The following is a 16,133-nucleotide window of genomic DNA, read 5'->3' on the forward strand; positions in this document are numbered from 1 at the left end:
CGGCCCGCGCCACGTTTTAAAAATCTCGGAGACAAAACTAGTACTGTAAGATAAATTTTTTTGTACTGTATTTATTGTGTATAACGATTTTTTAAAAGGAGAATTCTGTACATTTAGAACTCTTGTAAATTAAAAACCGAACCTTTTTTTTTAAACTGTACTCTTGCCCCTTTGACCCCATTGCTTGGGTATTTGGAGGGGGGGGCACTGGGGTTTGGGCTAGACCAGCGAGGGAGGGGGTGGGAAAAGCTTTCTTACATACATCTGTTGAGCACCTACTGGGTACCAGGCCCCGTTCTCGGTCCCAGTGGGTTCAGAGGAGGTAGAGTCCCTTCCAGGGCAGGCCCGCTTGTCCGTGGATCTCGGTGGACAGCGGCTCCAGAGGCACAGTTATTGTTCTGGGTAAGAAGGTTCTGTGACCTGCACGTACACTCCGCCAGCTGGTGAATCCAGAGCCACTGCTCCTGGGGAAACAGGAGGAGGTCCCTGGGCAGCCTCGGTCACAGTATTGCCGCCGACCCATACACCACCTCGTGGTTTTTTGTTTTTTGTTTCGGGTCGGGATGGAACCCAGTGGCATTTGACCTCCAAGCTACACCCCCAGCCCTATTTTTTATTCTTTATTTTGAAACCGGGTCTCACTGAGTTGCAGAGGGCCTCACTAGGTAGCTGAGGCTGTCCGTGAACCGCGATCCTCTGAGCCTCCCGAATGCTGGGATTACAAGCGTGCGCCACCACACCCAGCGACCACCACCTCGTTTTATTTATTTATTTATTTATATTATTATTAATATTTTTGGGGGGTGGTACTGGGGTTCCTGGAAGCCCTTCTACCTCCGGGCTACACTCCCAGACCTCTTTTTTTTTTTTTTTTTTTTTTTTTGTGAAACAGGGTCTCTTATGCCAGCACGGCTGGCTTCGATCCTGCGCGATCCTCCTGGCTCTGCCTCCTAAGTGTGGGGATTACAAGCGTGCGCCACCACGCCCGGCCACCACCTCATTTTAAAGAATGAATATACATATATACATATATATATATATATATATATATATATATATATATATATACTTAGTACTGGGAATTGAACTCAGGGCCATTCTACCTACAAGCTATATACCCTCAGACTTTCTTTTCTTTTCTTTCTTTCTTTCTTTTTATTTTTTTGTGGTACTAGGGTTGGAACCCAAGGGCATTTGACCTCTGAGCTGCACCCCCAGCCCTATTTTTTTTTTTTTTTTTTTTTTGCAGTACTGTGGATGAAACCCAGGGGCATTCTACAACCCCAGCCCTATTTTTTATTCTTTATTTTGAAACAGGGTCTCACCACTGTGTTGCAAAGGGCCTCACTAAGTAGCTGAGGCTGTCTTTGAACCACGATACTCCTGTCTCAGACTCCCACAAGTGCTGGAATTACAGGTGTGCACCACCACACCTGGATCAAAACTATTTTATTTTATTTTATTTTATTTTTGGTGGTACTGGGGGTGGAACCCACGGGCTTTTCTACCTCCGAACTATACTCCCAGACCTATTTTATACTTAATTTGGAAACGGGCTCACTATGTTGCTGAGAGCCTCACTAAGTAGCTGAGACTGGCTTTGAACCTGTGTGATCCTCCTGTCTCAGCCTCCCAGGGACTGGGATTACAAGTCTGCGCCACCACACCCAGTTTATTCTTTATTTTGAAACAGGGTCTCACCGAGTTCAAAGGACCTCACTAAGTACCTGAGCCAGGCCTTGAACCACAGTCCTCCTGTCTTAGCCTCCCAAATGCTGAGATTTTAGGTGTGTGCCACCACACCCGGCTTGTTATTTCTTTTAACAGGGCTTACTACTTTTTCAGGCTGTTCTCAAACCTCTGATCCTCCTATCTCAACTTCCCAAGTACTAGGATCACAGGTGTGTACCACCAAGCAAAGGAGTTTTTTGTTTTGTTTTGGTTTTTTTTCTGTACTGGGGATGGAACCCAGGGGCATTCTACCTCCAAGCTATATCCCCTGCCCTATTTTTTTATTATTTATTTATTTATTTATTTGTGGTACTGGAGGTGGAACCCAGGGGCTTTTTACCTCTGGGCTATACTCCCAGACCTATTTTATACTTTATTTGGAAACAGGGTCTCACTAAGTTGCTGAGAGCCTCACTCAGTAGCTGAGGTTGGCTTCGAACCTGAGAGCCTCCTGTCTCAGCCTCTCAAGTGCGGGGATTACAAGCGTACGCCACCACACCCGGCCTTTATTTATTATTATTATTTTTATTTATTTATTTATTTATTTTTTGGTGGTACTGGGGTTCCTGGAAGCTCTTCTACCTCCGGGCTACACTCCCAGACCTATTTTATACTTTTTTTTGTTTTTTGTTTTTTGTTTTTGAAGATTTAAAGAAGTTTATTAAAAAGATAGAAATACAGGGGATAAGTACAGCTCCATACCAGACTGGCATGGAGGGATGACTCGAATGAGTATACCACTACTTTTTTATTTTTGGAAACAGGGTCTCTTAAGCCAGTGCGGCTGGCTCCGAACCTGTGTGATCCTATCTCCGCCTCCCAAGCACGGGGATGACAAGTGTGCGCCACCACACCGGACCTATTTTATACTTTTATTTGGAAACAGGGTCTCTTAAACCGGAGAGGTTGGCTTCGAACCTGCGCAATCCTCCTGTCTCTGCCTCCCAAGCGGGAGGATGACAAGTGTGCGCCACCACGCCCGGCTATTCTTTATTTTGAAACAGGGTCTCACTAAGTAGCTGAGGCTGGCTGTGAACCTGGGATCCTCCTGTCTCAGCCTCCCAGGAACTGGGATTATAGGTGCACCACCACACCCGGCTAGGACACCTGTTTAAAATATATAGACGGTGCCCACATCCATAAATTCATCTTTGAATTCAACTAGCCAAGAATGGAAAATTGTTTTAGCTTTTGCTTCTGGAGCTGGAACCCAGGGGCATTCTAGCTCTGAGCTACACCCCCAGTCCTTTTTGTATTTTTTATTTGCTGAGGCTACGTTGTTGAGGCTGGCCTTGAACCTATGAGCTTCCTGTCTCAGCTTCCTAAGTACTGGGATTACAGGAATGTGCCACCATACCTGGCTGGAATTTGGTTTTTTTTTTGTTTGTTTGTTTGTTTGTTTTTTGGTTTTTTTTTTTTTTTTTGGTGGTACTGGGGTTCCTGGAAGCCCTTCTACCTCTGGGCTACTGGGCTACACTCCCAGACCTATTTTTACTTTTTTTAAATTTTGGAAACAGGTTCTCCTAAGCCAGCGCGCACGGCTGGCTTCGAACCTGCGCGATCCTCCTGTCTCTGCCTCCCAAGCGTGAGGATTACAAGTGTGCGCCACCACGCCCGGCTGGAATTTGTATTTTTAGTTTGCATGTATATACAACATGTACAGGCTTTGTGTGTGTGTGTGTCATGATTCCCTAAACAATACAGTGTAACAAATGTTTGCCTAGCTTTTACATTGTATTAGGCACAAAAAGTCATCTAGAGGTGATATAATGTATTCAGGAGGACTATGTAGGTTATATTGCAAATGCTATGCTTTTTTTTTTTTTTTTTCTGGTGCAGTTTGGGATTGAACCCAAGAGTATTCCACCACTGAGGGACATCCCCAGCCCTTTTTTATTTCTTTTATTTTGAAACAGAGTCTCACTAAATTGCTCAGCCTAGCATCAAACTTGTGGTCCTAATGCCTCAGCCTCCGGAGTCCCTGAGATTACAGGCGTGTACCACCACACTTACAGGCAATACTGTAGTTTTTTATTTTGTTTTTGGTTTTGTTTTTTTTTGGTAGTACTGGGGGTGGAACCCAGAGGCTTTCTACTTCCGGGCTACACTCCCAGACCTTTTTTATATTTTACTTGGAAACAGGGTCTCAGTAAGTTGCTGAGAGCCTCACTAAGTAGCTGAGGCTGGCTTCGAACCTGTGCGATCCTCCTGTCTCAGCCTCCCAAGCGCGGGGATTACAAGCGTGCGCCACCACGCCCGGCAATATTGTAGTATTTTATGTAAGGGACTGGAGCACCCAAGGATTTGGGTGTCCACAGCGGGTCTCGGGGCCGATCCCAGGCATAGGCAGGAGCAGCTGTACTGTCCACTCACACTCACACCAGCAGCCCTGAGGCTCAGGACTGGAGGAAGCTAGCTCCTCGGTTTTCTCCATGAAGCATACTGCAGGATGTTAGGAACTCAGCACTGCAGCTATGTAGTTGGGAGCATTTTATTTATTTATTTATTTATTTGTTTGTTTGTTTGTTTGTTTGCAGTACTAAGGATGGAACCCAGGGAGATTCTCCCTCTGAGCTACACCCCCCCAGTCCTAGTTTTTATTCTTTATTTTGAAACAGGATCTCACTGAGTTGCAAAGAGCCCCACTAAGTAGCTGAGGCTGTCCGTGAACAATGATTCTCCTGTCTCAGCCTCCCCGATGCTGGGATTACAAGCATGTGCCACTACACCCGGCTCATTTGGGATTTTTTTTTTTTTTTTTTTTTTTTTCTGGGCAGGTCTGGGGATGGAACCCAGGGACATTCGACCTACGAACCACACCCCCTGCCTTATTTTTTATTCTTTATTTTGAAACAGGGTCTCACTAAGTTGCGGAGGGCCTCACTAAGTAGCTGAGGCTGTCCACGAACCGCGATCCTCCAGTCTCAGCCTCTAGAATGCTGGGATGACAAGCGCGCGCCACCACGCCCAGCTTGGGATGATTTTAAATAGTTCGTCACCAGCCAAGCTCAGTGGTGTCTGCCTGGAACCTCAGTACTTGGGAGGCTGAGGCCAGCCTCAGCTATGTAGTGAGACACTGTTTCAAAATAAAGAATAGAGCCGGGTGTGGTGGCGCATGCTTGTGATCCCAGCCTTTGGGAAGCTGAGACAGGAGGATCATTGTTCAGCCTCCCAAGCGCGGGGATTACAAGCGTGCGCCACCACGCCCGGCAATATTGTAGTATTTTATGTAAGGGACCCTGTTTCAAATAAAAACAACTTAGACCCTGTTTCAAATAAAAAATAGGGCAGGGTGTGTAGCTTGGAGGTAGAATGCCTCTGGGTTCCATCCTCAGACCTAGAAAGAAAGGAAGAAAGAGAAAGAAAATGAAAGAAAGAAAGAAAGAAAGAAAGAGAATAAAAAATGGGGCTGCGGTGTAGTTCAGAGGTAAGACGCCCCTGGGTTCAATCTCCAACGCTGCAAATTAGCTAATTAATTAATTAAACGAGGGCTGTAGGTCAGAGGTAGAATGCCCCTGGATTCAATCCCCAAAACCAAAAATTAAAATTAAAAAAGCACTGAATCACCAACAAACAGCACAAAAATGCAAAAATAAATAAATAAATATGGTATTTCATAAGAAAAAAAAAAAGGTATTTGCTGTAGGAGCACTGAAACAAGGCAGACAAGCTCTGTGTGGTGGCACCCGCCTGTAATCCTAGTACTTTAGAGGCTGAGACAGGAGAATCGCAGGTTCAAGAACAGCCTCGACAACTTATCGAGACCCTCGGCAACCTAGCATAGGCCCTGTTTCAAGTAAAAAAAATAAATAAAAGGGCTGGGGGTGTAGTTCAGAGGTAGAGCCCCCACTGTGTTCAATCCCCGGTACAAAAAAAGAGGCAGAGAATCACAGGTTCCTGCCTCACCTCAGCTGGGAACTATGCGTTGAATGACTTGATATTTTGTCCTGTGCATAGTGTCAGAAATAGGATTTGCGGGGTACAAAGAAATTTTACTGAGCAGATAAATCTGCAAATACGGCAATCACAACTAGGGTTGCTATGACTACGTAGTGTCAGACAGTGGCAGGAAGAAGCAAACTAAACAGGGCGTATTAGTTTCCTTGGGCTACTGGAAGTACCACTAACTGGGCGCCTTAAAACAGCAGACTTGAAAACATCCCGCGTTGCCGGGCGTGGTGGCGCACGCTTGTAATCACTGCGCTTGGGAGGCTGAGACAGGAGGATCTGAAGCCAGCCTCAGCTCAGCTACTTAGTGAGGCTCCCAGCAACTTAGTGAGACCCTGTTTCCAAATAAAATATAAAATAGGTCTGGGAGTATAGCCCGGTGGTAGAAAAGCGCCTGGGTTCCACCCCCAGGATCACCAATAAAAAATAAAAAAAATAAAGCATCCCGCATGGTGGCGCACACTTGTCATCCCAGTACTTGGGAGCCTGAGTCGGGATAATCTCAGGTTCAAGGACAGCCTCAGCAAGTAGTGAGACTGTCATCAACCTAGCGAGACCCTGTCTCCAAAAAAATAAATAAATAAAATGGGGCCGGGGGTGTAGCTCAGAGGTAGAATTCCTCTGGGTTCCGTCTCCAGTACCAAAACAACAACAACAAACAAAAACCAGTAGACATATCTCCAGGCAGTTGCTGGTCCCCTTTGGGTAAAGTAGAAAACGGGCTCCCTCTTTTCCCGGGCCTCGGTTTGGGAGAGCAAAGCGGTGAGCCGGATTCTCTCCCATCCAGAGAGTGACTTGTGCAGTGACCTGCTCGGCTGCACATGAATTTCTTCGGAATCGGGTGAAGACCGGGGAACCACAGGGCATCTCTGGGGGGAAGAACATTTAAGGCTGAAGGACCAGTCAGCAGCTCGGAGGCCAGTGTGACCAGAGCCCAGTGAGGATGGGGAGAGGGCAGAAGGTAGGCTCAGGGAGGAGGAACAAAGGAGGCTGGCTGGGATGACGAGTGTGGACCGCAGGCCTGCTGAGCCTCAGGATCCTCGGCGGGCTGTGTTCACTGGCGCCCTCTGGTCGCAGAATGGGGAACAACAAGACGTGATCTTGGAAACCCCTAACAACAGTGGGGTGGCCCGACCAGGGACAAGTGTCCATTTCCTCTGCAGGCCCCTGGGGGTGTTTGTGGGTGGGAATCTGGTATCAGAGGAATGGGATGTTCTGCATCCTATGCTTAATAAGGCCCTGCAGGAGAAGGGCAGTTCCTAGATTGCTAAGACTGGCCCCCGACCTGCAATCCTCCTGTCTCAGTCTCCCAAATACCGGGGTTACAGGCATGCACCACCAAGCCCAATAGAAGTGTAGTTCCTAGAGTCCTTGGATCTCAGGATCCAGGCATGCTCCAGAGGGACCCACTCATGGCCGCACACAGTTTTGTCCACAATTTTCTGATCTAGTCCTCCATCTGGAAGGTTGACCACATGCAGCCGGAGCCCAGGGGGGCCATGACTGACAGTCGCTGTACACTTAACTGCGTGGGTTCTCTTGGTCCTCGCGGGCAGCCCCTGTGTGAGAGAGCCCCATTCTGCAGGGGATGAACCCCAGGCCCCAAAAATGCAGGACAGAGCAGCCTGGGCCGTCATGACCTTCACCTCAGCTTCCTGGGAGCTGAGCGCTGATGGCAAGGCCTCCCGAGAGGACCTCAAAGGAGCGAACCCCCTCACCTCCCTCTGCCCCAGACCAAAGCCATGCTCGCCTGCAAAATGAGCCGAGGCCAGCGGGGCATGGTGCACGTGCTTGCAATCCTTGTACTTGGAAGGCTGAGATGGGAGGATCCGAGGTCGGTGGCCAGCCTCAGCGATTTAGTGATTCTCAACAACCTAACGAGACCCTGTTTCCAAATAAAATGTAAAAGAGGGCTGGGGGTGCAGCTTGGAGGTAGAATGCACCTGGGTTCCATCCCCAGTACACACACACACACACACACACACACACACACACACACACACACAGCTGGGGCCCAAACTTCTTCAGCACCTTCTCCACATGCTAGCAGCAGCTTGATCCCTTTCCCAATGAACCATCTGGAAAAGAGACAAACCCTGCATGTCTTCTTTATGGCTTGAGTAATCGAGACAAGAATAGGACTTGAACCTAGGATAGATATAGATATCCATTACTTCCCTCCCCCAAATGCCAGGCACTCTGGAACCCTTCTCCATCATTTTTTTTTTTTTTTTTTTTTTTTTTTTTGGTGGTGGTACTGGGGTTCCTGGAAGCCTTTCTACCTCCGGGCTACACTCCCAAACCTATTTTTACATTTTTATTTGGAAACAGGGTCTCCTAAGCCAGCGTGCATGGCTGGCCTCGAACCTGCACGATCCTCCTGTCTCTGCCTCCCAAGCACGGGGATTACAAGCCTGCGCCACCACGCCCGGCTTCTCCATTTTTTTTTTTTTTTTTTTTGCAGGTCTGGGGATGGAACCCAGGGGCATTCGATCTCCAAGCTACACCCCCTGCCCTGTTTTTTATTCTTTATTTTGAAACAGGGTTTCACTGAGTTGCAGAGGGCCTCACTAAGTAGCTGAGGCTGTCCGCAAACCGCGATCCTCTGGTCTCAGCCTCCTGAATGCTGGGATTACAAGCATGCGCCACCATGCCCAGCTTCTCCATTCTTTTTTTTTTAATTTATATAATTTTTAAAAAATTTATTTATTTTATTTTATTTTATTTATTTATTTTTTGGTGGTACTGGGGTTCCTGGAAGCCCTTCTACCTCGGGGCTACACTCCCAGACCTAGTTTTACATTTTCATTTTGGAAACAGGGTCTCCTAAGCCAGCGCGCGGCTGGCTTCGAACCTGCGCGATCCTCCTGTCTCCGCCTCCCAAGCGCGGGGATTACAAGCGTGCGCCACCACGCCCAGCTAAAATTTATTTTTATTGGTGCATTGTAATCATACATCACATTGGAATATAAGACTTGAGAGGATATACAAGCACACATCATCCAATTAGCCCTCATCTAGTCCCCATCCCATTCCCTCCCCCTCCCTCGATCCCATGCTTGTTTGATTAACCTTGATACATATGTTTATGTACCTCCTGCTTTTTATTTTTTATTTTTTTTTATTTTTTTTTTGCAGGTCTGGGGGTGGAACCCAAGGGGATTCGACCTCCGAGCTACACCTCCTGTCCTATTTTATATTCTTTATTTTGAAACTGGGTCTTACTGAGTTGCAGAGGGCCTCACTAAGTAGCTGAGGCTGTCCCTGTCCACGAACCGCGATCCTCCAGGTGTCAGCCTCCCAAATGCTGGGATTACAAGCATGCGCCACCACATTGAATTTACCTCCTGCTTTTTAAAGAGGCTCCATCCTTCCCTATTCCATACCCTCTGATTGGTCACCTTAATTGCTTCACTATAGGGCCCTTTCTATAGCTCGACCACTTCCTGTTGCCCCTTTCCTCCTAGTTATTGCTGATTAGGGGAAGCATCTGGTTTTAATTTTCTGTGATATTTCTCTGTGCATGCCGCGTTGCAAAAACCGATCCCACTCTTGACGGCCCCAGTTGTGGCCTGGCCACCTGGTGGACTGATCCAGACCTCGCTGGCTCAAGCAGCGGCCTTGCCTCATGGGAGGCCCCGATTCTGGTCTCGCTGGCCCCGACACTGGCCTAACCCCTCAGCTGGCTCCGATCCCGGCCTCGGAGGCCCCAGCACCAGCCTTGCTTCACGGAAGGCTCCGATGCCAGCCGCTGGCCCCAGCACTGGCCTAACCCCTCGGCAAGCTCCGATCCCAGCCTCTGAGACCCCGGCATTGGCCTTGCCTCATGGCAGCCTCTGGTCCCGGCCTCGCTGGCCCCAGCACCGGCCTAACCCCTCGGCAGGCTCCAATCCCGGCCTCAGAGGCCTCAATAACGGCCTTGCCTCACAGAAGGCTCCGGTGCTGGCCGCTGGTCCCGGCACCGGACTAACCCCTTGGCAGACTCCAATCCCAGCCTCGGAGGCCCCGGCACCAGCCTTGCCTCGCGGCAGGCTCTAATGCAGACCGCTGGTACCGGCACCAGCCTAACCCCTCGGCAGGCTCCAATCCCGGCCTCAGAGACCCCAGCACCGGCCTTCCTTGCGGCAGGCTTCGATGCCGGCCTCGCTAGCTCCAGCACCAGCCTAACCCCTTGGCAGACTCCGATCCTGGCCTCAGAGGCCTCAATAGCGGCCTTGCCTCACGGAAGGCTACGATGCCAGCCCTGGCCCCGGCACCGGCCTAACCCCTCAGCAGGCTCCGATCCCAGCCTCAGAGGCCCCAGCACCGGCCTTGCCTCACAGCAGGTTCCGATCCTGGCCTCGCTGACCCCAGCACTGGCCTAACCCCTCAGCAGGCTCCGATCCAGGCCTCAGAGGCCTCAATAGTGGCCTTGCCTCACGGAAGTCTCCAATGCCGGCCGCTGGCCCCGGCACCAGCCTAACCCCTCAGCAGGCTCTGATCCCGGCCTCAGAGGCCCCAGCACTGGCCTTGCCTCATGGAAGGCTCCAATCCTGGCCTCGGAGGCCCCAGCACCGGCCTAACCCCTCAGCAGGCTCTGATCCTGGCCTCGGAGGCCCCAGCACTGACCTTACCTTGCCTCACGGCAGGCTCCGATCCCGGCCACGCTGGCCCTGGCACCAGCCTGACACCTCGGCAGGCTCCGATCCTGGCCTCAGAGGCCCCAACACCGGCCTTGCCTCACAGCAGGCTCCGATCCCGGCCTCGCTGGCCCCAGCACCAGCCTTGCCTCAAGGCAGGCTCCGATCCCGGCCTCGTTGGCCCCGGCACCAGCCTAACCCCTCGGCAGGCTCCGATCCCGGCCTCAGAGGCCCCAGCACCGGCCTTGCCTCTCGGCAGGCTCCGATCCCGGCCTCGGAGGCCTCAATAATGGCCTTGCCTCACGGAAGGCTCCAATGCCAGCCGTTGGCCCCAGCACTGGCCTAACCCCTCGGCAGGCTCCGATCCCAGCTTCGGAGGCCCCAGTACCGGCCTTGCCTCATGGCAGGCTCCGATCCCAGCCTTACTGGCCCCAGCACTGGCTTAACCCCTTGGCAGGCTCCGATCCCAGCCTCAGAGGCCTCAATAGAGGCTTTGCCTCACGGAAGGCTCTGATGCCAGCTAGTGGCACCGGCACTGGCCTAACCCCTCAGCAGAGCAGGCTCTGATCCCAGCCTCGGAGGCCCCAGCATCGGCCTTGCCTCACGGCAGGCTCCAATCCCAGCTTTGCTGTGTCCGTCGCTGGCCTCACCTCTCAGCAGGCTCTAATCCAAGCACCCTCTTCACCCAACCATTTGTCCCACATTCTCGAGGGTGCGTAGTGATAGCATTCTGCCTCTGGGGTCATTACTTCAAAGGTTTCAGGTGTAATGCATCAGATCTCTGCCTCCCCTGAGTACTGGCCACTGCCATTGCCACTGCCTCCACCATTTCAAATCTTTCCCAAGCTCTTTTTCCACTCTGAATATTGTCCAGTCTTCCTAAGCATGCACGACGGTAGCATTCAACCTTTGGTGTAATTTCTCCAAAAAATAAAATAAAATAAATAAGGTTGGTAGGCTCCGATTTCTGCTTCTCCTGAATACAAGTCTCCATCGCCAACACGGAGACCGCTTTCAGCACCGCCTTTCTCCTTGGTCTCCGCTAAAGTCTCTCTCCTTACAGGTGATGTCCAAGATTCTTAACAATGTAGAGAAGAAGCAGTCCTCCTTAGCGGGGAATTTTTCCAGTAATTCCAGTTCATTTGGATAAGTTTTGTCTGCATCTCCAGTATCCTGGCATCCGCCACCTCCTTGACCCCTCTCCAATATTTTCCTTTTTTCTTTTTCTTTTCCTTTTTTACAGGGTCTTTCCGGGTGGAGAGGGAGGTCGACTAGGGGCGCCCTGCCGGCGCCTGCCCACCCGCCCAGGGTTGGGGGCCCAGGGTCCTTCCGGGTGGAGAGGGGGGTCACTTAGGGGCGCCCCACCGGCGCCTGCCCACCCGCCCAGGGTCGGGGGCCCGGGGTCCTTAGTACTGGGAATTTAATTGAGGAATTCTACCTCTAAGCTACCCTCTTGCCTTTTTTTCTGAGCTACACCCCCAGCCCTATTTTTTATTCTTTATTTTGAAACAAATATATATAGTGGTACTAGGGATAGAATCCAGGGGCATTTTACCTCCAACCTACACCACCCCTGGCCCTATTTTTTATTCTTTATTTGGAAACAAGGTCTCACTGATTTGCAAAGGGCCTCACTAAGTAGCTGAGGCTGTCCTCCAACCTGCCATCCTCCTGTCTCAGCCTCCCAAGTACCGGGATTACAAGTGTTCACTACTTTGCCTGGCTTTATCTTTTATTTTGGATAAATAAAAGCATTTCCCAAAGTTCCTGAGGGTCTTGCTAAGTTGCTGAGGCTGGCCTCAATTTGTGATCCTCCTGTCTCAGCCTCCCAAGAACTGGAATTATAAGCCTGGGCCACCTTGCCCAGCTCCACGTTAACTCTTTTCTTTTTTTTTTTTTTTTTTTTGGTGGTACTGGGGTTCCTGGAAACCCTTCTACTTCCGGGCTACACTCCCAGAACTCTTTTATATTTTTATTTGGAAACAGGGTCTCTTAAGCCAGTGAGGCTGGCTTCGAACCAGCATGATCCTCCTGTCTCCGCCTCCCAAGTGCAGGGATTACAAGCGTGCGCCACCACGCCCAGCTACGTTAACTCTTTTCAAACATCCAGTTTGGTGGCATTAAACTCACTGACATTGTTGGGCACCCATCACCAGCACCCGCCTCCAGAACTTTGTCCTCATCCCCAAATGAAACTTGGTCCCCATTAAACAGTAACCCTGCCCTGGGCAACCGCCATTCCTCTGCCGTCTATGACTGGCTCTCTGGCACCCCCTTATGAGTAGAATCACACAGCGTTTGTCCTCCTGCGACAGCCTGTCCGGCACTGGCGTGACTTATTCAATGTCCACTCGTGTGTGGCTCACGGCAGGGTTTCCCCCGTCACTGTGGACAGATGTGGAAGGAGGGAGTTAGCAAACCTAAACAATAGGCAGAAAACATAGCTCAGGGTCGTGAGGGCGTGCAGGGCCACCCAGACCCGCAGGGAGGTGGCGGGGCCGGGCAGCGCCTGCCGCTCTTGCTTAAGGAGACGGGAGTGTCCACAAGGTGCTTTCGGTGGGATGATGGGTCACACCTGTCATCCCAGTACTTGGGACACTGAAGCAGGAGGATCACCGTTTCGAGGCCAGCCTCAGCAATTTTGAGAGACCCATGGGAACTTAGCGAGATCCAGTTTCAAAATAAAAAGCTAAAAATTGAGCCGGGTGTGGTGGCGCACACTTGTAATCCCAGCATTTGGGAGGCTGAGACAGGAGGATCACGGTTCACGGACAGCCTCAGATACTTAGTGATGCCCTTTGCAACTCAGTGAGACCATGTTTCAAAATAAAGAATAAAAAATAGGGCTGGCAGCTGGGTGTGGTGGTGCACACTTTTAATCCCAGCATTTGGGATGCTGAAACCAGAGGATCGCGGTTCACGGACAGCCTCAGCTACTTAGGCCCTTTGCAACTCAGACCCTATTTCAAAATAAAGAATAAAAAATAGGGCAGGGGGTATAGCTCAGAGGTAGAATACCCCTGGGTCCCATCCCTAGTACCGCAAAAAAAAATAAAAAATAAAAAATAAAAAAATAATAGGGCTGGAGGTGTAGCAGAGGTAGTATGCCCCTGGGTTCTACCCCCAGTACTGCAAAAAAAGCAGGAGGAAGAGGAGGAGGAGAGAGAGAGAGAGAGAAAGAAAGAAAGAAAGAAAGAAAGAAAGAAAATGAATAAGCGAGGCATGGTGGCACAGACCTGTCATCTCAGTACTTAGAAGGCTGAGTTGAAGGTTTGAAAGCCAGGTGTGGTGGCAGATGCCTATAATCCCAGTACTTGGGAGGCTGAACAGGAGGATAGCAGGTTCATGGCTAGCCTCAACAACTTGTGAGGCCCTCTGCAACTTAGACCCTGTTTAAAAAAAAAGAATAAAAAATAAGACTGGGGGGTCTAGCTTGGAGGTAGAATATGCCCCTGGGTTCAATTCCCCAGTTCCCCAAAAAAAAAAAAAAAAAAAAAAGAAAGAAAGAAAGAAAGAAAAGAAAGGAAAAGAAAAAAAGAAAAAGAAAACTGAAGGTTTGAAGTTAGCCTTAGCAACATAGTGAGACCCTATTTCAAAATTATATTTAAAAAAAAATAGCCAGGCGTGGTGGCGCACGCTTGTAATCCCCACACTTGGGAGGCGGAGACAGGAGGATTGCACAGGTTCAAAGCCAGCCGCGCTGGCTTAAGAGAGCCTGTTTCCAAAAATAAAAATATAAAAAATAGGTCTGGGAGTGTAGCCCAGAGGTAGAAGGGCTTCCAGGAACCCCAGTACCACCAAAAAAAAAAAAAAAAAAATAGAGCCGGGCGTGGTGGCACAGGTTTGTAATCCCAACATTCAGGAGGTTGAGAACGGAGGGTAGTTTGCAGACAGCTCAGCTACTTAGTGAGGCACTCTTTAACTTAGTGAGACCCTGTTTCAAAATAAAGAATAAAAACAGAGCCGGGTGTGGTGGCTCACGCTTGTAATCCCTGCGCTTGGGAGGCTGAGACAGGAGGATCGCACAGGTTCAAAGCCAGCCTCAGCTACTTAGTGAGGCTCTCAGCAACGTAGTGAGACCCTGTTTCCAAATAAAATATAAAATAGGTCTGGGAGTATAGCTCGGAGGTAGAAAGCCTCTGGGTTCCACCCCCAGTACCACCAAAAAAAAAAAAAAAAAAAAAAAAAAGAATAAAAACAGGGCAGGGGGTGTAGCTCGGAGGTCGAATTCCTCTGGGTTTCATCCCCAGACTCGCAATAAATAAATAAATAAATAAATAAATAGAATAAAGCCGGGCGTGGTGGCGCACGCTTGTAATCCCAGCATTCGGGAGGCTGAGACTGGAGGATCGCAGTTCGCGGACAGCCTCAGCTACTTAGTGAGGCCCTCTGCAACTCAGTGAGACCCGGTTTCAAAAATAAAGAATAAAAAACTAGAGCTGGGGTTGTCCGTCGGAGGTAGAATGCCCTGGGTTTCATCCCCAGTACCGCACAAAAGAAAATGCTTAGAAAACGAAAAGAGAAGGGACCCAGGGAGCCGCGGTGGCCCCGGGCCCGCGGGGCGCCCTCGAACCCGCCCTCGAGCCCGCCCGGGGCCGGCGCAGCCCTCGCCCGCCAGGGGGCGCCCGCGAGCCGGCGCGGGTCTGGGGGGGCTCGTCCCGCCCCCGCCCTCCTCCGGCTCGCGGCCCCACCCGGCGCAGACGGCCGACAGACCCGAGCACAGGCCGCTCGGGCGCCTCGGATCCCGCGACCCGCAGCCGCCTGCGCCCTCGGTGAGTGCCCGGGCCGCCCGCCCCAAGCCCAGCCGCGCCTGCGGACCCCCGGGGCCCCGGCCTGCAGCTCCCCGCGGGCCTCCGGGGCTCCCCGGTCTCCTCCGGGGGCTCCAGCCCTCCCGTCCTCCGCTAGTGATCCGCTTCGCGGCCGCCAGCCCGGACCCCTCCCCTGCCTCGCCGACCCCAAGCCCCTTCCTCCAGGCCAGCCCCAGGCGCCCTCCGGAGATGGCCCCGGAGCGCCCTGGCTGGACACCGCCCAGGGAGGGCCATGCTCCTGTCTCCAGGGCCCTCTGTTCCCGCCTTCTCCTTCTCTTCCCACCTTTTAAGGATTATTCTGATTTTAAGAACTTTAACCTATCTGGTTTGCGTATGTGTGTGTGCGCGTGTGTGCGTGTGTGTGTGTGTGTGTGTGTGTGTGTTAAAAGGGACTGAACCCAGGAACTTTCTACCACCAAGCGACACCCCAGCTCTGTTTTATTGTATTTTTTTTTTTTTTTTTAGTGTGATTGAAACAGGGTCTCACTGAACTGCTGAGAATCACACCAAGTTGCCAGGACACTGGCCCTCCAACCTGTGATCCTCCTGTCTCAGCCAACCAAGGACTGAGATTACGGACGGGCAGTGGGCCCCCATGGCCAGCTTGCTTTGCAATTATTTTATGAGTAAATTGTCCCATATTTGGCTGGCAGGCAGCCCTTCAAGCCGGGCCCTGCCGCTCGGCAACCCCCCACCCCCCATCTCTGAGCCCATTCTTTTCCTGCCCCAGTGGACCAGCCCTTCTTCAAGGAGCGCTGGATTCTTTTCGGTGTTTAGAAATTCAGATCTGACTGAAATCTGGCTCTTTGAAAAGATCAGTAGAATCTACTTAGACTGATCCAGATTAAAAAAAAAAAAAAAGACAGCAAGAACCAAATAGGGAGAGCAGGCATGACACGGAGACATCATCACGGACCCCACTGCAAATAAGGGCCAAGCAAGGGGGGCCAGTGGAGAACACAGTCTGGTCGTGAGGGGTGCTCACGGCTGCTGGGTTGGTGCTGCTTTCTTTCCTAAACTGCTGAAG

The sequence above is a fragment of the Muscardinus avellanarius genome, assembly GCF_963383645.1.
Source record: "Muscardinus avellanarius genome assembly, chromosome: 10".
In the NCBI taxonomy this organism is placed as follows: Eukaryota; Metazoa; Chordata; class Mammalia; order Rodentia; family Gliridae; genus Muscardinus; species Muscardinus avellanarius.